Raw genomic sequence first — 23985 nt, forward strand, 5'->3', positions numbered from 1 at the left:
TTATCAATAAATTGCTGATTCCAAGTAAATCCAATATCACAATCTTTCACTTCTATTGTTTCTTGAGGATCAGGCCATTTGAACGTATTACCAGCCTCATAGCGCAGAAGTTTTACTTGAAATTGGAATGATGTGTTTCCTGTGTTGTTGTTATCTTTAACGGTTGCAATGCTCGTGAATTTACCGACACTACGAAACACTTGCTTGCCTGCGGTGACCACGGTCAACACTAACCAGTACAAAGTCATTAATATTAACCAAGTTTCCGGTATCTTAATCTGGCCCAATATCTTCAACTCGGTCAACTTCGAGATCTGTGTCTCCGGCTTGGTAAATGTTCACACGAGGAATCACTTTCTGACAGCGACTTCTTTGATTTCTTTTGAAAAAGGGCTCGAACTTTTACACTTTCAATTAACACTTTATTTGCTGTATTGCAAATGACACTGGGATGACTCTTAGTTTGAGGTTTGTTACTTTTAGCTTTTTTATTCTATTCTTTTTCTTTGTAGTATTGCTGCCACTTCTCAGAACTCGCAGCACTGGGCAATGGAATTCTCCTATGCGCATTTGTTTTCTGGGAAGTTTGTTTCTTCAAGTCCTTCCAGAAAAGATGGACTGCAAAGGCACCACTCGCTTGGTGTTCCGATAATTTCTTCTTGCTCTCTGAGAATGTGAACTTTCCGTTGTTGCTTTGAGACATCCTATTATCAATATTAACACGCACAGGATCTTCTGTGTTCGGGGAACTTTCGGATTGTTCTTTAGGAATTACTTCTTCAACACTAGCATTGATGAACAACTTGGAACATCAGGATCAGGACCAAGTATCGACTGTTCATTCTTCTCTTCTTGGCGCTTCACGTTATTGTAGAATGATTTCCACACAACCAACAAGTTCTTTCCATTCAGTACCGTATTTTCCTTCTCTGCATATAACTACTCCAATAGTTCCATATCAATTTTACTCTCCAGTTCGTGAAGGAATGAGTGCTTTAAGTCCTTCGGCACGAACTGTTTCCTGTTCTGGATTTTCCTGAAGATTTTGTCTTACATCCATGCACTTGGTATAATCTACGGCATTTGCATCAAGGGGGAATATACCTGCCGCCTTACAACTAGGTCTGTTGTTATTGAAAGGATTTTCTCTTCTATCGTCATCTAAGACTTTTAACTATGTCAAGAAGTTCTTCTTTTCTGATTGGGAACACAAATATTGCCATTTTTAAAATCCACTTTTCTAAAGCTGCCTCTTCAACATGTGTAAGGATAGTAGCAGGATCCATCTTTCTAACTGATTTTCGGTAGGCTGCTTAATTTCCTCTGTAATGTTGCACTAGGAACATTGAATTCTGTGCTAGGTTTTTTAAAGCTCATTCCTAAATCGATAGTGATAACGGTAATTGTAATTGTTCAATGGTGTAATTTAAGGATTTACGTTTCTTAGTGCCTTCCATCGTCAAAGTTGGGGATCCAAAATAATCCTGGAAAAAAATTAAGAAAACAATTTAGGATTTATTTACATACTAATAAAAGCTATTCTTATTTCAATTACATGGGCACTTTATGACAACTAGTTAAAGATATGAATAATTAAAAACAAATTAATCTTTTAGTTTTCTGTGCACATTAGCCATAGTAATGAATATGCTCTACAAAATAACGAGAGAAAAAAGAATTTTATACAGAAAAATTTATGACTATGAGTTGGGTCTTGCAGCGCTATGCGAAAAGCTATTACCCACAATTAGTAATGATAATATAAGGAAAACAAAACATTTAGCCTGTATTATTCTAGGCCTAAAGTTTCGAAATAGAAAACTCCTGCGTCTTCTATAATTCTTCTGAAATAATCTTCCTCGAACTTGAAAAATTTCCGAAAACAAGCAAAACACGCAAATTATTCCAGGTCACCTTCTTCTCTCTCGCACCAACACACAATCGAATGACAGACGTGCTAAATAAAAAGATGGGGCAGAGCTGACTAAGTGAAAACCAGTAGTGGGCACCTCTCGACCAGAAATGAGCATCCCCATGCCCAATACTGGAAGGAGTTAGGTTATTTCCTTGATATTTCGTAGGCAAATAAGGATCACATTATGATGCATTTTCAAACAATTCTGTGCCTTATTAGCATGCCAAGCATTTGAACCAGAAGTGAGCATGGGGGGCTCATTACTTGTCAGGAGATAAAATAGCCATCCAGTAATGAGCACCCCAGGTCAGACGGCACACGAATGGTTCTACACTTGAAATTCTACGTTTAATCACATATTAAGACTTTCATAAATAAAGTAAAATAATGTATTTCACCTACCTTTAACAATAGTAACTTTAATATTCTTCTGAAATAATCTTCCTCGAACTTGAAAAATTTCCGAAAACAAGCAAAACACGCAAATTATTCTAGGTCACCTTCTTCTCTCTCGCACCAACACACAATCGAATGACAGACGTGCTAAATAAAAAGATGGGGCAGAGCTGACTAATCAATGTTCAAATTCCGAGCATTGCTTTCCGTGTACTTGTTGAAATAGAGAACTCCTCATCGAAAAACCATAGCTAGAGCTCATTACTGGACCTGTGCCCATTACTGGCTGGACCACCCTATATGCAGTGACAAAACAGAAGCACGTTTTGTTTCGTGCCAAAAATGGCTTTCAACCAAGCAAGACAAAAGTATTGCTAAAATCAAATGTTTAACATTAATATTTTATAATTACAGAGTTCGTTAACTTCTTACTTGCCTTAAGAACAGTACTAGGGCAGAGACGTCATTTTAGGCTGCAAAGAACGGCAATTGTCACCAGCTTGAAGTGTATATACACTTCAAATTTATATAACTTTGTATATAAAATCTTGAGGCTAATTCTCGAACTTGTGCGGGGAAGGGGAGAATTTCTTCCTAACATCCTTGGGTAAAACACTCGCTACGGTAAAATAAGTTATGTTTTTTTCCAGATATATCAGCTTAATAATTCTAGAAAACAGTTTTATACTACTTTCTCGCTTCCGAACCTGGAAAACAAAAATTTTTAATACATCAAACAATCCCTTCTGATTTATTATTTTACTATGTAAGATTCCGTTTAATAGAAATATGTATCTTACATGTGTACACTCATGTCCAAAGTTATTGTCGCATGTCTATACATATGTTGTTGTAGGAATATAATTTGATAACGAATTCGCCCAGTATTCAATATAATGTTAGTATGTGTATAATAGGCAGACATGTATGTGGCAAATTTCATGTCAAAAGAGCAGTAAATAAGAACAATATAACGAAAATAAAACTTTCTTGTCCATTTATCAACATTTTGTTTTACTCATTCTAATTTTCGTATTTATAATTCTTTTCCTATGAAATTTAACACAAATATACATTTCCCGATTATATAAATAGTATCAGTATTAAAAGTACCCTGCAAAATCATGATCAAATTATATTCTTACAAGTAGACAGTTATAGATATGCGACAATCATTTTGGACATGAGTGTACATACTATATATACTCTGATAAAAATTATGGAACAGTTGTTATTTCATGGGAAATTAATTCCGCTAAATTAAAGAAAATAATATTTTTTTTTAAAATAATAGTTCATTATCAACAGTACCAGGGTCGAATATATATAAAAATGTAACTTTATCTTATTATGCATAATTGTCAGATCCGGCAACATTGACTTCCTTCTTAGCACGCATTCACTCACTTGCGAACATAACATTTTCCTCTACACACCGGTAAACGTGACTGCTGGTCACTGTTGGCCGACAGAATTATAGCATGTATTTATTTACAATACATTGAATTGGATTTTGATGGTGTTAAAATGTCGGCGGGTGATGGTCTATGTGAATTGCCCCTTAGCACCAACGTTACTGTGTAGCCACTTACTGAGTGTGCAAATATCATAATTTTCTTTCTTTCTATAGTATGGCTATTTTATGAATTCCCTTATACAAAAATTCCCATCGACAATTTTCAGCGTTGCATTTTGTATACATCATCTCCTGCTTTTTTGGCTTTAACGATCTCTGATACATTAAATTATTATTATTATTATTATTATTATTATTATTATTATTATTATTATTATTATTATTATTACTTGAAAACAATATTTTTCGCGCTTTCAATTCTTCAATTATGTCATTCGATCCTTAATTTCCAGGATTTCTTAATGTAATCATAATATAAGGGAGTTTCCGTGTTTCGTCACACCTTCAGCAAAGACGAGAGACCCCTTTTTTAAAAAAATGACCGTTTATTCCGTCTCTTGTAGTACAAATTTTACTTATTAGGTAAGTGGAAGATGCAAAATGGCAATAATTTTGCCATCTGTCACTTCTATAATCATTTGATAGGTTTCAAAAGAAAATGTAAAGATAAGATTATGGATTCACAAGACATTACAGCACTGGTTTTCATGTTAAGAACTTATCTGCTCACTGAGGTGAAGAATGCTGAAAAACTGTAAAGTATCGACTAAAAGAGGTAAGTAGATACAATTATGTTCTTTAAATTTATATATATATATATATATATATATATATATATATATATATATATATATATATATATATATATATATATATATATATATATATATATGTATGTATGTATGTATGTATATTCCTTTGCTTTTTATTTTCATTTTCAGCTTGATGAGTCTGGGTGTGGACTCCACACGTGAGAGAGAGAGAGAAATTGGCTGCTGGCTTGTCGTCACCTCCCACAGATGTCAACGTGGCACAGGTGTTCGTTAAATTTACAGAGACATCTTGCCTGTTAGTAGAACTATTGTGTTAATACTGTTTCATTCTCAGTGGTTACCACCAACATTTATGCTTTATTTGCAGTTTAAACTGCTCGCCTGTAAGCAGAAATCATCTAATGCATGAAATTCTCATGATTTCATGTACTGGTAATATATAGTAACATAAAGATCTTTTAAACCGGAATAATTAATTAATTTCATTCGAAGTGTATCTTCCTCGTCTTCAACTACGTTGGCGTCTACCTTAATCCACCTAATAATCTCAATAAGTCGTTCCAATTCCTACACCGCTGGCCCAGAGAAGCAATGACTTTCACTTAACTTATTCATCTTTACATGTTTCACATTCTAAATCTTTTTATACTAAGTCTAGTATAAACTTCCAGGAATTTAATATTGTATGTATACCTGCACACTATATCTATCTATCTATATAAATAAAAATGAAAGTGACTATGTTTGTGACTTAATAACTCTTGAACCATCCGATCGATCTCCATCAAATTTTCAACATAGATGAGGTTCGGGTCTGGAATGTTTTTTTGTCATTTCACTGTAACGGTGCAACTTAGGGAAACGGGAGAGGAGATATATAAAATTATCGAAAATGACGATATCAGTGATTAATCCATAGTTTTCGGTGTCCCTGAGATGAACAGTGACACTTCCGATGCCGTTTAAATCCAAATTTAACACAATAGTAATATATAATTTGTATTTATACATCACTTATTATTTTCTGATTTTTCATTATGTGGCAATGTCTCGAGTTCAAAATCTCGAAAATTTATATGTTCTGGTTGAAGAATGGTAAACAAAACACATCGACTATCAGAAAGCGCTGCAGTAATAGTAAAAAGTGACTGACTAACGGAATATATTACTGATTCTCCTTATTTTAACCTAGCAAAGCGAGTAATTGACGCTAGTATATATTCTACCTTTTTTAGTGGTTATAAATATTTCATAGTTTTGATATATAAGACGCTGATAGACCTAGTATCACCTAACCTTAAGAAATGATATATCAAGCAAAGAAATAGACATAATAATAATAGGAGTAGGAAGACGCTTCGTTTAGCAACTGTTAAAATTCATTCTAAAAGCGCTACAATTTTAAAAGGAAAGAATGTCTCACTGTTCTTATATTATTAAAGATGTCTTGCAAAATCTTGACAATGAAGTCACAATTTTCATCTGCTCCTTCGTGCGATGTTCCTTGTCATAGTTCAATAAAATGAAACTGAAATCTGCAAAATTGTAAGTGTGGATCCACGGAAAGAGATTTTTCTTCTGCCAAAACTCCTCTAGAAATGCAATAATTAAGACCCTGCAAAGTTAACTCACTCAAAGTGGCAAGATTTTCAAAACAGATTTTACCACATATAAAATATATAATCAACGCTAATACTTTCTACAGTCATTTATAAGAAATGAGTTGCGTGACATTATGAAACTAAAAACGTTTCTAAACTATGAGAATTTAGTAGTAGTATACAGCAGCGTTTCCCAACCTTTTTCAACTTGCGGCACTCTACAGGTGTAACTTGAATTCTCGCGGCACATTCATAGATATTATTATTCGTAAATATAAAATACAGTGATATTTTTTTCTGTGATTACTGATCTTCTCACAGAGAAGACAGCTTGATCACTGGTTTTCTCCCGTAGTAAATCATTATGCTTATTTTTCATTCTAATTTGAAAATAGAAAACAATTGCAATGAAATATTGGACTCAGGTTTTTAATACTAAGTTTTCTTTTTCGAAAGCTGTATCCAACATTTCACTATAAAAAAAGTCTTTCCAGGCTTAGAACAGAGTAGATGTAAACAAAGCGAAATGTATTACTCCGCGGCTCACACGTGCTTCGGCAGCGAGAGACGTGAACAGCAAGATCTGCTAGCTTATTGTCGTCGCATAATTTCCAAAGTGTAAGGCTCTGTTGGTTCGTATATAATTAATGAACTGACACTGACTAATGTTATGTTGGAAATACATATTTTCTTAAATCGTTATATAAACGAGATTGCTTCTGTTCTTGTTGTTTTCTTTTGTGTTTTATAACATGAGAGGAAGACGGATTATTGTAACACTTTTTCGCCATGGAAAACTGCATTCTACAATTTCAAATGAGTGGGGTCGGCGCGCGAACGCATACGCATGCGCAGTAAATACTATATGTCCAAGGACGGGTGAGGTTGAAATAAAGCTACATCTGTTGTTAAATATTATATATATTGCGTTTATTATCACAAAATACAGAATAAATTCGGATATTTTCCTTTGAAATTATTATTTTAGTAGGGATTATATTGCGGTAGGATATTAGTGCAGTGAGACCAACAACCAATCACTGTCATCGATCCACTGGTAGTCAGGTGAGTTTGTTTACATCCACTTTTTTCTAAGGCTGGAAAGATATTAAGAAGAAAGATCACTACCCCATGCCATAAACGCCGCCAACACCTAGTGGCCCACTTGCTGATAAATGTCGATCTTCGATATAGCGACGCGTCGCAGACCTGCCGCTAGAGTGCCACTGGCGGCAGGGTTACGTCGAGTCGAAAGAGATATCTAGAGCCGGGGTATTGAAGTTACCAACGCGTAGCAGCGAGGACTTCACTTTGGTCCGCGCTTCTCCGATTCGTCGCGGAGAATCGCGAAGGGACCAACACGAACTATCGCCAGTCATATGCATGCGGTTATTATTATATATTATTTTTCCTGACGAACTGTTCCTAAAGTCAGGTACGCGGGTCAAGAACCCCTGCCTCTACATCATGGAGTGAAAAATCTTGAGATGAGTGCGTAGAATTGTATGAATTTAGATGTAGCCCATCATTTGAAAGTCAATATGGAAGAACCATGAAATAAAGTAAATAGACGCGCGTCATTTCGTTATAAAATTACATGGCGAACGTATTTTATCTAATCTCAAACGGTCATCATCGAATATACACGGCTACAGGAGCACTCTGATTATATAAACTAAAAATACCTCAACGATTTATTGCTTCTACAAGCAACCTTTTCTATATCGCCTCCGTGGCCAAGTCGGAAGAGCACTTTTTTTTTAAGTGTTTTTAAGACTGTCCTTAACGTAACAAATTACGCATATAGGCGATTTAACATATTTTGGGGGAGTAATTTTGTTGTTCATTGGCGTTTCGTCGCGTCTCTATCGCTGGTGGTATAATTTTCAAAACGGAAGTGGGGCCACCACGGATCGTCGCTGTGGGGCTGGCAATGTTTGGCGAGATATCTCTAGTTGCCCATCGGTGGTCCACCGACGCTTACGGCATGGGGTAAATAACGAACGCACAAACAGATCTCTCTTAGTTTTAAAACACAAATGTAGGTAATTTGTATGCATGTTTGCGTTGTCGAAAGGATTGAATGATATTTTAAATGTTCAATTTACGAAATAGTCTGCAACAATAAAGAAGCAATAACAGTCATAACAATGATAACAAATACTTTCTTCAACATTAAAAATGCACAGAAAAGTAACACGATATGAAACTTAAAATTGTAGATTCATAGTAATGTGAAATACTAATATACATTTTTTCCTATATCTTGCAATTTGACTGCTATAGAATTAATAATTTGTTTCGATTTCCTCGCGGCACATTAGCGGCCCAATTCACGGCACACCGGTTGGGAAACGCTGGTATACAATATACATATACAGCAACAATATGTCGTTTGAAAAACATATTTACCTTCTTTCCGAAAATATATACTTCTCCAAATTTAAGCTCCTACGTTAAAAATCAGCTTTTATCCAGCTTGAGGACAATTGGAAAGTCACTTGAATGAACAAGTAAGCTACTGGAACTCGTGCTTACGACACTTCATGCAAGATAGATTAGTTTAGGTGTTTTTATTATTTTTTTTAACATAAACTGAACTCGAAATGGTTTGAAAATTTTCCATCGCAATCAACTTTAAATCGACTAAAAATGTGAATATTCCGAAGAGCATTGTTCCATATTTCTAGAAACGAACTTTACTAGCATCAAAATTTCCCCTCATCCAAAGAGTTGGGATGAGAATCAGCTCGAAATGTTTAAATAGTTGTGTGAGCGTTTGAAGATTCCTGCTGTTTTCTGCTTTCTTCTATTCCACATATCTGTACGCTACCGGTAAGTACAGTTCCGATTCAGGCACGTCATTTAGGGAAATCAGGAGGAAACTGCCCTCCCAAGCAAAACCTGAAATGATCCTACTGTTTTGAGCGTCTACAAATGTCATAGATTCCGGTAGTCAATGAGATGCTGATGTGCGTTTGCTTTCTCTCATCATTGAGTTATTGAAAGTAAGTTATTAGTTTCCTTTAGATATAGAGTTCTTTACGTGTATATTAACGGGGGTTAGACAAAGAATATCATATCTACAGAATTAATTCATATTGTTTTTTTTTTTCTCTTCGTCTTTCTCTTTTTTGATGCTACTGTAACATGTGTTTTTCGACTTACGCTTCGTACAGCTGTCTGTGTTTTGATCTATAGTACAATTAGAATATTTAAAGAAAAGCTGGAATATTAAATTTGAAACCCAACGATTTCACTTTGTATCTGTAATAGCGCCATATAGAATTGTATTAGCAATATGAATTCTCCGAGGTAAGTCAGTCGGTAATAGAATAAAAGAAATAAGGAGTGGAATTTTTAAAGTAATTTCTAATAGTTGCAAAAACAATATTATTATTATTATTCGAATAGAATTACATCGTAGTAGAAATTCTAGATTTTCCATAATAAGTTAATATAAGCTGAATATCCCACATTGTGTACAGTATATACTGTATAAGTAATAATCGAATGTATACCTAAAATTATATAACAGCAAGTATTATTATTATTGTTTCATAATTCTTCTAACTTGTACTTAAGTACGTATAAGCACAAGGTACGATAGCACATTTAAAGCTTCTTTATCTAGCTTACTCCATCTTTCTAACATAATTTATCCTTGAAAACTAGATATAAATACATCACCAGGTTCATATCTTCAAAAACTGCAGGAAAAAAACAACAATCTCGTCTATAAAAGCATTTAGACACCAGCAAGTTGCTTTTCTAAATTAAACATAGTTCGCATGGAACATAAATCGTATAATATACACACGCGACTTGGATTATAGTTCAAGTTAAGCTTGTCCCACATTCTGATAAGGTCTTGTTTCTTGACAAAAAGTACAGAAACACGAATAGACTATTTGTTGCTAGTAGTCACGAAAGAATAGCAATAAAAAATATCATGAAACATTTCAAGTATTTCTGTATCCTTATAATCATTAGACTATATTAATCATCACTCGCATATACGTAAACTTTCGCACAAACTCTTAATAGCACTGGAAAAAGTTTCCAGACAAATCATTGATGATGCTGAAATAACAGAAAGAAAGAAAATTGATACAATCCTCGAAACAATCGATACAATATCACGATACTATTGACTAAGAACAAAGCCCAAACTTCATAGTTCGAAAACCTGTGCTAGTCAGCACATGACCTCTTCGGATTTATCTTGTTTATATCAGAAGACACCAGTATATTTAATTATGAACGACACACTACTCACAAGACGAAAAATCATAATATATATTATGCATTCGATTTCTTTTTCCTTTTTTTAAGATACCAGAAATTACGCATAACAATAACAGCCCTAATGAAGGCATTATTCTAATGTCAAAACTTGTATTATCTTCGGAGTTCTATTTATCTGAATAAGAATTCACACAAAGGTAAAAATATGAACTACTAGGAGGAACGGTTTTGTCTCAATTTTTATAGTAGACAGAATAATTATTTTTCTATACATGAAGTTAGTGAATGCATATGTTGAGGCTATACATCGATCTGGTTAATGTACTCATATGCCAGATACAAATTAGAGTTCAGAATTATCTCCAGCATAGTAGTACTACGGCCTTCGCTGAAGAGACTGAAGACACGAGGTGGTATAAAAAAGTTTGGGAGACTATTCCTAGGTTTTAGGACGTCTGAGGGAAGGCATTCGACAACAGTGACCAGATTTGTGGCCCACTAGAACTTGAATGTTGCAGACAGCCTTTCACTGAACTCTCCTTATACGGAAGATCCTCTCCAGAGACAACATAATTTCACTTTCGTATCCATTCTACATTCCTGAAGATAAAGTTCCAGATCAATGGTCGCTATTTTGACACTATTGCAGAGATTCTGCACGAATCTAAGAAGATGCCCGGCCAACACCATCTAGAAACCTGTCTGTAGGTGATGTTGAGTCGGCACGCTTCTAAAAGGAGACTTTAAGGTTGTATTCCAGAAGTGCAGGAAGTGATAATGTGTACACATAGATAAATACTTTCTGCTGAAACAAAAAATCCTGACACATTTTGATAACCCTTTCCCCTTTTTTACTGACTGGGACACAGAGCAGAAGGGGCTAATGGCTAGATTTTATATCTACAAGTATGAAAATTTTGAAAACTATGTTATAAATACTTTCTAATATTGGCAAAAAAATAAATAACTTAAACAGAACAAGTGACAACATAAAAATTATGAAGTGAAATGTAAAAAGAAACAGTTCCTAGTCGTACTTGCGTCGATATCGTCATCAAAGAGGCTAGTTTACGTTACTTTAATTTCTGGCCTTACTTTCGATACTTTATTTTATGTAGTTTATGTACGAGGGAAGGTCCAATTTCCTCATGCACAAACTTTTTTAAAAAATCCTTATTCGCACCTTGCTCGCGAATAACATGCTATTGAACTATTTTCACTATCATCTGGCTAGTAAGAGGTTTTTTCGTAGTTAATTTAATACAAGTTATTAATTACATGTTTTGATTAGACATGGTCGAAAATTACATGCAATTCACGGGGCAAATAATTTCAAGTGTTTTGAAAATGCCTAAATTTCGTTACAAGCCCGTTGTAACCTATATTGAAATATGTATAAGTAACAAGAAACAGGAACGAAAAGGAAGAACTATGAAAATTCTTCTTATTTTTGCAATTTATGAAATGTGACATTTACAGTAGTTATCTAATACTGTTGCATAATTATGTAACATATGAAAGTAGTGGATTAGCTTTAACATTTCCACTAATACTAAAAATGGCTGCAATGAAATTGCGCACACTTTTCCGGTTTTTATCAGTTTAATCTGATAGGCCGTTGAGAAGCTGTCATAATGTACAGGATTGCGCACAAAAAAACTAAGCAATGTTGTCAGATGGAAGGTATTTTCTCGTCTATATGCTTGTATATATGTGTGACTTTATTGACAAAGAATCTCCTTATTTATACCAAACGTGATTTAGGATTTAGATTTCTGGGCTTTCGGCATCTGTGGCCATTTAGCCCATCACGTTTGAGGGAAGACGTCCCTCGGCGATCACAGAATTCGGAGAAAGGGAAGGAAGAAAGGATTTGGGAAGGAATATGGTACAGGTGGAGGTATAAGTTAGGTACCACTCCGGCATTTGCCTGGTGGGAATGAAGAAAACCCAGGAAAACTTCATTCAGGATGACTGGCCGGAAAAAGCGTTTTACACTTTTTCGACCGAGTGCCCCAACCAGGAATCGAACCTGGAACCTTCACACCGGAGGCGAGAGCGTTAGTGACTACGCTACGTGGGACCACTTTATACCGAACGTGATGAGTTTTTACAGACAGAAGTGTTCTTTTTTGGGGTTTCAGTTGTGACTGCCTTATTGTGACGCTGGAGAATGGATATTTCCGAGTAAGTATTATTGAAAAAGGAATTGCCTGTTTGATTAAAGATGGATTTAAGTACCGTAGATTTTTTGGAGAACAAGAAAGAATCACAATGGCAGTAAGTAAAGTATTTATTAATTATTTATTTGACGAGGAAAAGAGCATAGACTAACTATATAAAATGTCTTTTATTATATTTTTTGTATTAAATAGCAAAATAAATTTGTTAACGATATATCACATCTATCTGGCAATGTGATTTACACCTGAACAAATTTATTTTCCAGGTGTAGGTTAAAAACATCTGCCGTCATTATCACTGACTGCAGAGAACTGTTATTTTGGAAGAAAGAGGACAGCAAAATTAATTCAACAAATTTTTCAAAGGATCAAAGGCACGAACTACGAGAAATCCATAAGAAAGGAGCAGCTGTATACCAGAAGGAAAGGTGTAATAAAATTATTAGGATTGAGCTATCTAATTTAGATAATGCAGAGAAATTAACACATAAGGATATGAAGAGGTGTAGGGAAGCTATGTACTGTATTCAGAAAAACCTCACATCAGTTCACCCGAGAAATATTACAGAGGCTGTTGAGCAAATGGTTGAAAGAAAAGACGAGTTCAGTCATGATGGAGAAAAGTTTCTATTTCTAAATGATGGTGCTAAGATTGTCCTCTTGACTTGTGCAAGTAACATTAGGTACGTACAATGATAACATTTATTGTACATAGTCGTAGTGTATGTAATGAAATTTAGTATTATTTCAATATTGTTGACTTTTTTTTAATAAGCTTGGCATTTTAAGCTCGACTATGATGAACAACTGAATATCAGTGTTAATAAATTTAATGCAATTGAAGTAACATTTCTTCTCGTTTCACTTTTCAGATGTATGTGTGAGACAAATGATGTTGAGGTTTACGCCAATAGTACCTTTACATATGCTCGCCGTCATTTTCATCAACTGTATACTATTTACCCATACAAAAATTGATTTTACTTCGTTCTATGTTACGCGTTTTTGCCGGAGAAGGATAAGCAAACTTACAAAGCAATGTGGGAAATAATAAAATGTTTAGAACCTGGAATAAATTTGAAATCGATCCATGTAGACTTTGAAACTGTAGCTCACGAGGCTATCAGGGAGGTATTCTCAGAATGTAACATCATTGGATATCGATTCCATTTGGGTCAACCAAAACAGTGAAATTGATAAACTTTTAGTAAACAAAGTGGATTCCTTTCAGATGTCATTGCTTTTAATACCAGATAATAGATCACAACTAATAATAAATTGCCAATATTAAATATTCTCGAAAGATTTGTTATATTTTGTTACATTAGAAGTCATAAAATACCGAAACAATAATGTAATTGAGGGTTTTAATTGTATTTTACAGGGCATTTTTAGGTAATCGTTTTTCGGTCTTTCATATTTATATCCTATATCCGATGCGTTTGCAGATTTGATATCAGTTGCACCGCCCAATGATATAAATACACAAAGAAAGGATGATCTGAAGAGACATAATTTCATATTGAAGCAGTTATGAGATGCTGAAAGGTGATACATATTCAGAGTATGAGACAAGGAGGATTACATTTTTAAAAGCTAGTAGCTTAAAATTACAGCTGAGAAAATTTTAACATGTGGGTTGGAAATATAAAAACTTGGTTTTGGAGGTATCTTGACTTGTTGTATTTACTGATCAAATTATACTTAGTTAATCATCGTACTAATTTGTATTTTATTTCTAATTTCAGTTTCTGTCCTAGTCTGAAGGAAAACCTTGTTTGCGCACAGATTAAAACTATAATTGTGGCAACGTTGGACAAAAGTCTGTGTTCAAAGAGGCGAACAGAGATTTGTGCGCAATTTGGGATCTACAGTGTGCGCAAACCAGTTGCTCCCCTAAAAATCAACAAATGAATGCTCCCCTAAATGTCATTCATTGCTCATGTCTATTTTTACAAATACAGGAAATTAAATAAGTTAGGGAACATGGGAAAAATGAGTTTGTGCACAATGTAACTGATACGTTGGCCCTTCTGCATGCACTGGCACGGAAATATTCCTGCAGAGCAAATAGAATGGTCTCTGAAGTGATTTGTGACTCAAACTCATTGTCACCTTCACTGAAGCAAAAATATCACAATTTCCTTGTTTTCAGGCTTATGAGACACCGTGTATTATATAGATATTTTGAAACGGAATATTAACTAATTTTTTATTTCTGTTATACATTATTATACCTAGGTATATACCTTTTCTACAATAATTTTACCTCCACCGACACTCATCCTTAGCATTTATTTTAATTCCCGGTCACAGATTATAGTTTTATAATAATTCGAAGTTTATTGTACTACTATGTGCAAAAAGGATGTCGCGTATCCTGTAAATTACGTTTTATTTAAGTAATTTCAATACCAACACCGTTACAAAGGATTTTCGTAAGGAAAAATAATACTACTCAGCACTGAAGTTGGAATTTCATTCAGGAGAGTAATGCTGCTGTGAATTCAGACCTACATACGAAACATATTATCAAACTGTATCAGTCTTTTTCTCTTATAAAAGTATTATAAACATTAGCTGCAGTATTACAATATTTGAAACTCAAGTTTCCTTCACAGATTTATGAAGTAATCTATGAAAATTTTGTATTCAAAAACATTGATGAAAGACTTCTATAACTGTCTTCTAAAATAAACCAGTAAATTAGTCATCACATCAAATGAAAATTATTTAAAAAAAAAAAAAAAGATAGTTGAGCAGTAAGGTGACAAAATAAGAAAGAAAAGAAAAAAGAAATCTACAAAATCCAAAGATAGGATTCGAATCCACTCAAGGAAAATATTTTTTTCATCGGTGAAATTATACAAAATTATGAAAAAAAAAAAATGATTGATTGGAAGTATAACACAAGCCACAAGCCATAACAGTTTCAGACAATTAATTATATATTATTTGGAATAAATCATATGATTTAAGGATTATTGCCTCAGAAATAAAAGCTCCTGGGTTAATTTTATTCTACACATTGAATATTGGAATAGGGTCTATCTACATGTTCTACATATAGTCAAATATAAATACCATGCCGAATAAGATCATTAGTACCTGAACGCATGCGCACGAGACGAGATGAGTATTAAGACTTTCTCGTCTCGTCCCGTGTTGAATTTTCAGACAAAATGAAAATAAAGTTAAAAATACATAATAAAAACTGAAGTGCTGGAAATTTGCAACGTTTTGATTAACATGCAGTAAATGTCATCTATGACGGAAGCAATAGATAATAATCTAACAAGACGGATGAACAGAGACAAGCTGACAAGTCAATATTTTACATTTTTGAGCTGCACAAGTTTAAAGTTACTAGCTTCTCATGCCTTGTGAACTCTTGATGTTTGCCCCCCCACACTTTTCCGTACTTTTCAAAATATTGCGAAAATAAAAATTAATCATACCACCTAGAAGAATACTTTGTGCTATTGATATGTCCTTTTTTTTTTTTTTTGAATGAATGAATGAATGGTGGTTTCGCTTCAACTATAATTTCGTTGGGTTAGATAGAGAACTTAGCAAGTACGAAGACCATTTCAAACATACTGTTTTGTTTAGTAAATAGCATTTTGTGTTCTCTAAAAAATTAAACAAAGAAATTATAAGATTATTATTTTATTTCTGAACTAGTTTGATAAAAAAAAATGGTAATGCAGCTTACAAGCACCCTATCAGTCGTGAGCCTACAGGTTTACGTACAATCCGAACCACACATGCTATTTCTGAGAATCGAACGTGGATCATATGCTAACCGTATAGCCACGAGACAGCTACATGTTCATATCAGGTGAATAATACATGAGGTGTAGTAAGTGTATATGGTAGCGCAAAAGCTGGCGATACCTACTTCGGTTACTTGTAACGTAACAATCGTAACCGCATCGAACTTACTTGCATAAATCTCACACTAGCGTTTTCGTAACAATTTGTAACTCCTGTGTTTGAGCTTTAAATGTTTATCAGCCCCGTTCCTTTTTTTTTTTTTTTTTTTTTTTTCAAAATATCTCAGAAATGAAAGAATAATATAAAAAATGTGTGTAATTTTCTAGATGTATATTGTTCACTATAGCTTTGGAAATATTCCACAATACTAATAAAACAAAACTGATTAAATACCAAATATATATTATTAATAGATACTTGATGCTTTAGTCAGTGTTGTTTTATTAATTTTCTAGGGAATATACTACTTAGTAAACTAAGCAATGTTTGAGATGGTCTTCCTCTTTGCTTAGTTTGTTCTCTATGCCAACAAAATCATAACTGAATTTTTATTCTTTCAGAATACAAAACATTCCAATAACACAAACTATTCCACTAAGTGGTACCGCACGTTTTAAAAATATTAAGTAACTACTTAGGGAATTTTTAGGTATGATTTCTATCTTCGCTATATTTTCAAAAATATGGAAAAGTTAGACTTTTACTGACGGGCAACCAAAACATCAAAATTTCACAAAACATAAAATGAATTACTGACCTCAAAGTTGAGATAGTCAAAGAGCAAGGGAGCGAAAAGTTGCTACGTCAGATGTCGGTTCACAGTCCGTCTTTCCCCACTGTCAGTTGCTCCCAACATAACTTACGAAACTTATTCCATGTTAATCAGAATGTTGCAAATTTCTCAATTTAAATTTTTATTATATATATATATATATATATATATATATATATATATATATATATATATATATATATATATATATATATATATATATATATATATATATATTAACTCATATTGTTTTCGCCTCACCTATAAATTCAATACGATTCGAGATAGGAATATATTTTCGATGCGAGGTGAGAAATCCTTAAGTTTCGTCTCGTGTTGCCCCATTTCTTGAGGATTGTAACAGTTTCAAATGATTTTGTAATTTGTGTTTAACACAGCTCCTTGGACAGACCCTCTCTCCTACATTGGACGATTCCTGTTAATGTACTCCTTTCAAAAGTAGACCAGCTTTCTCTTTAACCGCCAACCCCGTAGCTTCCACAGTATAAGCTAATGGTATAATTTCATATCAAAAGGAACTTAGTTACGCAGTGAACTAATAATTAATAAGAAACTGCGAAATATAAGGAACATCGAAGATATTAAAATTATCGGATTTTTTTAAGCGGTATTGCATTGCAGTTTGCTACAAAAAATCATAGAGTTGGGATATAAACAAAGAATTGCATCGCAAAATGAATTGATCATTAATTTATTACTGAATATATATATATATATATATATATATATATATATATATATATATATATATATATATATATATATATATATATTAGGGATGGCCAATTCCGGAATTTTTACTTTCCGGAATCCGGAAAGTAAAATCGGAAAATTCAGGAATTCGGAAAAATTCCGGATTTCGAAAAAATTCCGGAATTCGGAAAAAATCCGGAATTCAGAAAAATTCCGGAATTCGGAAAAATTCCGGAATTCGGAAAAATTCCGGAATTCGGAAAAATTCCGCAATTCGGAAAAATTCCGCAATTCGGAAAAAATCCGGAATTCGGAAAAATTCCGGATTTCGGAAAAAATCCGGAATTCGGAAAAATTCCGGATTTCGGAAAAAATCCGGAATTCGGAAAAATTCCGGAATTCGGAAAAATTATTTTTTCTTTTTAAAATCCTAAGAATTTTGTTCAAATGCAAACGAACAAATTTCCTTTTTGTAATCCTAAGAATGTATGATGCAAGTTAAGCTGAAACTTACATCCTAAAGTATACACTACTCAATCTTCCCATGGTTAATGAGATGTAGTCCAAAACTACGATGTACTCCTAATATTTAATTTTTGTTTTACTGTGATATTTATAACAAAATACTTTGGATTGAGTAATAATTACCTGTACCTTGGGCAGAAAGTGCTCATACATGTGCACTATACTTAGTAGAATGTTAATTTCATATTAACAAAAGAAGAATGTTTTTAAGATATGTAAATTATTATTATGGGATAGTTGTTGCTATGTACATGTTTATGGATACCTAGTCAGCAAGTTTGTGTGCTTGACAGTTTTAAGGAAAAGATATTATAAAGTATATCAACTAATAAACCATTTTTAACGCCGTTCATAGACGTTATCATTCTTATTAAAAAGGTGAGATTAATAGTATATAATTATTGAAGCTAATTTTTACATGCGAAGAAATACTACCACTCGAAATTTGTATATCTTACTTAGCCGAACCAGGTTAACGACTATTCCTGATAAGTCGTTGTAAAAATTTTGGTTTACCTCACCCGGGAAATACTGTAAATTCACGTCCCGAAGCAAAAGTAAGGGTGAATTTACTTTTATAATTAAGTTAATGAATACAAATTTGACCGTATTGAGAAGTGGTAGAATAATTGTAAGAAAAATGGTCAATGAAACAATGGAGCATGAATCAAATAATAGTGACAACGGTGAAACTAGTGTAACACCAGGATTGACATCGGAAGACCGAATCTTGTTAGCTTTACAGCGACAATTGATTCAGATGTCTACCGAGATAAAGCAGACCATAGAACAGAACTCCGAAAAATCCAATAAGCAATACGAAGAATTAAAGCAGACGATAGAACATAACTCTGAAGAATTAAGTAGACGAATAGAACAGAAGTCTGATGAATCTAACAAGCAATATGAAGAATTAAGTAGACGAATGGAACAGAAGTTCGACGAATCTAACAGGCAATATGAAGAATTAAGTAGACGGATAGAACAGAAGTCAGATGAAACGAAACAGACAATTGTCCAGGTGGTGAATGACATATCCTCACAGTTCGAGGAAAAGTTAAAAAGAATATCCGAGGATTGTCAGGAGAAGCACAATCACCAAAACCAAGAAATCAGTGCTGTAAAAAAAGATTTAGAAGTAATAGAATCTTCCGTTCAACAGCAAAAGATCCAGGTCATCAACAATTCTAACAACATACGTGTAAATACGCAATTGTTAGCTACTATACAGGAAGAGATTAGAACGCTACAGGTTAAGGACAACACATACCGTAATAACTTGGGTAGTGATCGCTTGGAGTTTCCCCACTCACCAGTGATGAACTCACCTTCGCCGCGGTCTGATGAGGATATTATATTGGAAGAAAGTTATCCGAAGGGTACAGATGGGCGAAACATAGATGGTGTAACGACACATCACGTCATGGATAGGAACTATCACCCAACAAGTACACGGAGTGATAAAAGGAAGGTAAAATTAAGTGTTAAGATGAGTGAAATACGAGCCATGAGTAAATTCAGTGGTAAGTGTAACGAGAATGCTACTTCTTTCTTAGAGAAATTCCAGGATGAGTGCAATATAATGTGTATAGATAGATCACAATATATGAAATTAATCCCTCATGTATTACTCCCACCTTGTTCATTATGGTTTAAAGCAGTACGTGATCACATCAATACATACGAGGAATTCAAAGCGGCATTGATCGCAAATTATGAAAATGACTTTTTGCTTGCGAATAGAGATGCCACCATTCGAAATCAACACTTCAATCCTCGATTGCATAAATCTGTTGTAGAATTTGTTGTCAATACATACAACGAATTAAAGGTTGTTAATCCATTGCAATCGGAATCGAGAATAATAGCATCGATTCGAAATTTGCTTCCATTTAAGTTACAACAGATCTTATTTTCCACCCAGTGTATGAGTTTCAACCATTTATTAATGCTTGTCCAATGCTATGAAACTCAATACCATGCCATGAATCAACAAACAGGAATGGGTAAAAATAAGAATAATTCAGATCATTTTGTGCCTGTTCGGAATTTAGATATCCGAAGTGTGAATAATACGAAACCTAATCTAAGCCGAGTATATTCTAGCAATCAAAACGCGCAAAATAGGCAAAGTTATGTAGGGAATCCGCCTAACCTAACTAATCATGGTAATCATGATGTCAGATCACTCAACAGCAGTAGATATAAAAACAATCGAAGTACTGAGCGAAATTATAGGAATGCAACGAACTACGTGGATAGACGTAATTGGAGAACAAGAGATGGCATTTCATATCAAACTCAGAATCACGACGTAATACATGTACAAAATAGTACGGAACCTAATCATGATTGCGCAGTACAATGTACTTTATTAGAATCGTATGCAAGTACGAATGTAACCTGATTACCGTTAATGAAATTTGGTTAAACCCATATCAGCTATAGATTTTCATGAACATTTATTTTATTTTTATTCAATTTAATTCTCTTTGATTCTCATTAATCAATGATAATTCTCAAATGTTTTTAATATATGTAAGAATTATAATTTAATTCATAAATGATTAAAAGCAAAGATTATTTATATTAGATTGATTTGTGTTGAAAACTTAATTGTCAAAGATTATGTTAAGAATAAGATCCATTCTATAAAACTAATTATTCAACGACTATCTTGAATGAGATTCTTCTATGTTTTGATACCTTAGGAATCCAATGTTTATTTTAAAACATCTAACTTATTTATTATATAATGCGCCCTGACTATTTGTAACTCATGTTTGTCCTTTACGATTTTTGAATTCGCACCCTTCAACGATTAATTAAATGAGCGACGATATTTTTAATAAGAAAATATAATAATAATATAGTGAATAATAATGAAATAAATATAATTATTGTAATAAAAGATAAGTATTGATGAAGTGTAAGATTTGTTAAAAATATATATATGTGAAATGTAATGAAGAGATATACGAGGTGCGATCAAAATGTGATGGACATATGCAATGTAAGAACACTATTGTAAACGGACCAGTGGTTCTTGAAGATAAAAGCCAAGCTTACTCATGACTTTTATATTCAGTCCAATTGTCGGGCGACATTTTATATAACAAAATACTTTGGATTGAGTAATAATTACCTGTACCTTGGGCAGAAAGTGCTCATACATGTGCACTATACTTAGTAGATTGTTAATTTCATATTAACAAAAGAAGAATGTTTTTAAGATATGTAAATTATTATTATGGGATAGTTGTTGCTATGTACATGTTTATGGATACCTAGTCAGCAAGTTTGTGTGCTTGACAGTTTTAAGGAAAAGATATTATAAAGTATATCAACTAATAAACCATTTTTAACGCCGTTCATAGACGTTATCATTCTTATTAAAAAGGTGAGATTAATAGTATATAATTATTGAAGCTAATTTTTACATGCAAAGAAATACTACCACTCGAAATTTGTATATCTTACTTAGCCGAACCAGGTTAACGACTATTCCTGATAAGTCGTTGTATATTGTCCAGAGGTAAGACATATATCACACTGAGATAAACAACTTGACATAATGAAGATGTTATCATACGTAGTTTTCCAGAAAATCGTGAGAAACGATTTTTTATGAAGTTAAAATATGCGTCGCTTGTTGCCAGTGTGATGCAATTGATAACTTTTATGCTGGAATATTATTATTATTATTATTATTATTATTATTATTATTATTATTATTATTATTATTATTATTAATCGTTTATGTACTGTAAAAGAAAAATATGAACCGTTAAGTAGTAGATTTTATCTGTTGTTTTTTGATATCTTCTAACAGTAATAACAAATTGCTTGTAAATACGCAATGATTATCAAGGACAATGGCATATTAATGTAAGGACTACTCTGCAGACTAGCAATAAACAATAAACAATAACAGATAAACAATAGTTCCCCCCCCCAAAAAAAAAGTAACTAACTTGGGCACGTCAGAATGTTCGCGAGAATATAGGGACGCATTGAGACTAGCAAAAAACGTGGTGTTATTATTACTCAAAGGGCCGTACGATGGAGGCATTAACGTTAATGTTAATGGCACCAATGAGCACTTACTTGCTCTAACGGTTAACCTCATTTTTGAGATGATTCTTAGAAGTGGGCGTGTTGGCATGCAGTTGGAGTACTAACGATTTGCGTCACTATCGAACACTAACGTAGCACTAGCGACGTTTAAAGTCGAAATTGGAGTCTGACATAAGTGGCTTGTCAACTTCACGGACATTATATTTTCCTTGAATGCGAGAATTTTGCGCCCGGGAAATTTGCGCCCTACCACAAAAATAGGAAAAAATGCGCTCGCAATATATTTGCACTGGGATGTTTGCGCCCTACCCCAAAAAGAGGGGAAAATGCGCCGGCTATATATTTGCACTGGGATGTTAGCGCCCTACAATTCAACTTATTATTGTATTGTGTAAAGTAACTTCACTCGCACTTGAACTAGGCTTGCCTCTCATCGTCTCAGTGAGTTACTCCATCCGTTATAATATTCCGAACAAATGAAAAAAAATACAATTTTAGTTCACTAAAGGGCAATCCATACAAATACAATTTTTCATTATACTACAAAATTTACAATAAACGTATAAATGACTGATATATAATTATTTATTAATATAATCAAAGAGTATAATTTAATCTACAAAAGGCTGTTTGGCTCTACCCAGATATCTCTGTTCACAATCCTTGCGAGTTGTTTGGCTTTTCAGGACACAAAATATAGAAAAGAAAATGTAAAGTGAATGTAAAATCAGTTCAGTAATATTATCAAGAAAACTATGTACAGTGTGTTTACTTGCTGGAATTACACTTCAAACACACAATTGCGTTCAGTCGTTCTTTCAGGAAAAATGTTCCGGGGGGCACATTTAGTATTCCGTAGGGGAATCACTGCTGGTACTATTCTATTTATTATTATATTATAGACGTATTATTTTGGTCTCCTCCGAGGGGGCCCTCTGAGAGCTCTGAGGAGGCCAGTGTTCCCCTAAAATCATCTCTGGAAGAAGCAGTGATTGCGTTGATCCGTTGAGTTCTTTTGGCTTATATTGAAGTTTATTCTCCCCTTATATAGCCACAATGAAAATAAATCACAAATGGCATGGTTGTGGGGGGAGGATTGTTTATGCTGTAATGTCAGCCCCTCCGAGCAAATGCGTAAGCTCCAATAGGTTCTTTTATTTCGCAGGGCTCAAACTTCCCGGTGGAGGTACATCGCAGGCGCAATTTTCCCTGTTCTTGAGGTAGGGCGCAAATTTCCCAGACGCAAAATTCTCGACACCGTTCGAATGACCTCGGAAGACGATATCTTTTTCAATACTTTTTTTTATATTCTTTTACTCGAGATTTCTTCATAGCTTCTTATTAAAATACTTACTAATATATCCTCATTTTATTGTTCTAACCAATCAATATGGGTATGTTGTCAGTAAAATATTTAGATTGATCGAGCCTCTGGTGTGTAACCACAGTATTTCATATCATGCCCCCATTAGAAATCTTGGCTAAACGAACCAATATATGTTGCCAATAAAATAGTTTAGAATGATTGAGCCCCTGGTAAATAACCACAGTATTTCGTGACAGATCCCCCCCCCCTTCCTATTACCA

The 23985-nt window shown here is 33.8% G+C and overlaps 1 protein-coding gene across 1 annotated transcript in view; it reads right to left on the reverse strand.

The window, feature by feature from the left end:
* The window catches only part of LOC145678427 (semaphorin-1A-like), a gene marked incomplete in the record, with an annotated part of 854086 nt that overhangs the window by 503771 nt on the left and 326330 nt on the right, over nucleotides 1–23985 (reverse strand).

The sequence above is a fragment of the Thermobia domestica genome, chromosome 2 (genome assembly GCF_964235325.1).
Source record: "Thermobia domestica chromosome 2, izTheDome1.hap1.1, whole genome shotgun sequence".
Taxonomy (NCBI): domain Eukaryota; kingdom Metazoa; phylum Arthropoda; class Insecta; order Zygentoma; family Lepismatidae; genus Thermobia; species Thermobia domestica.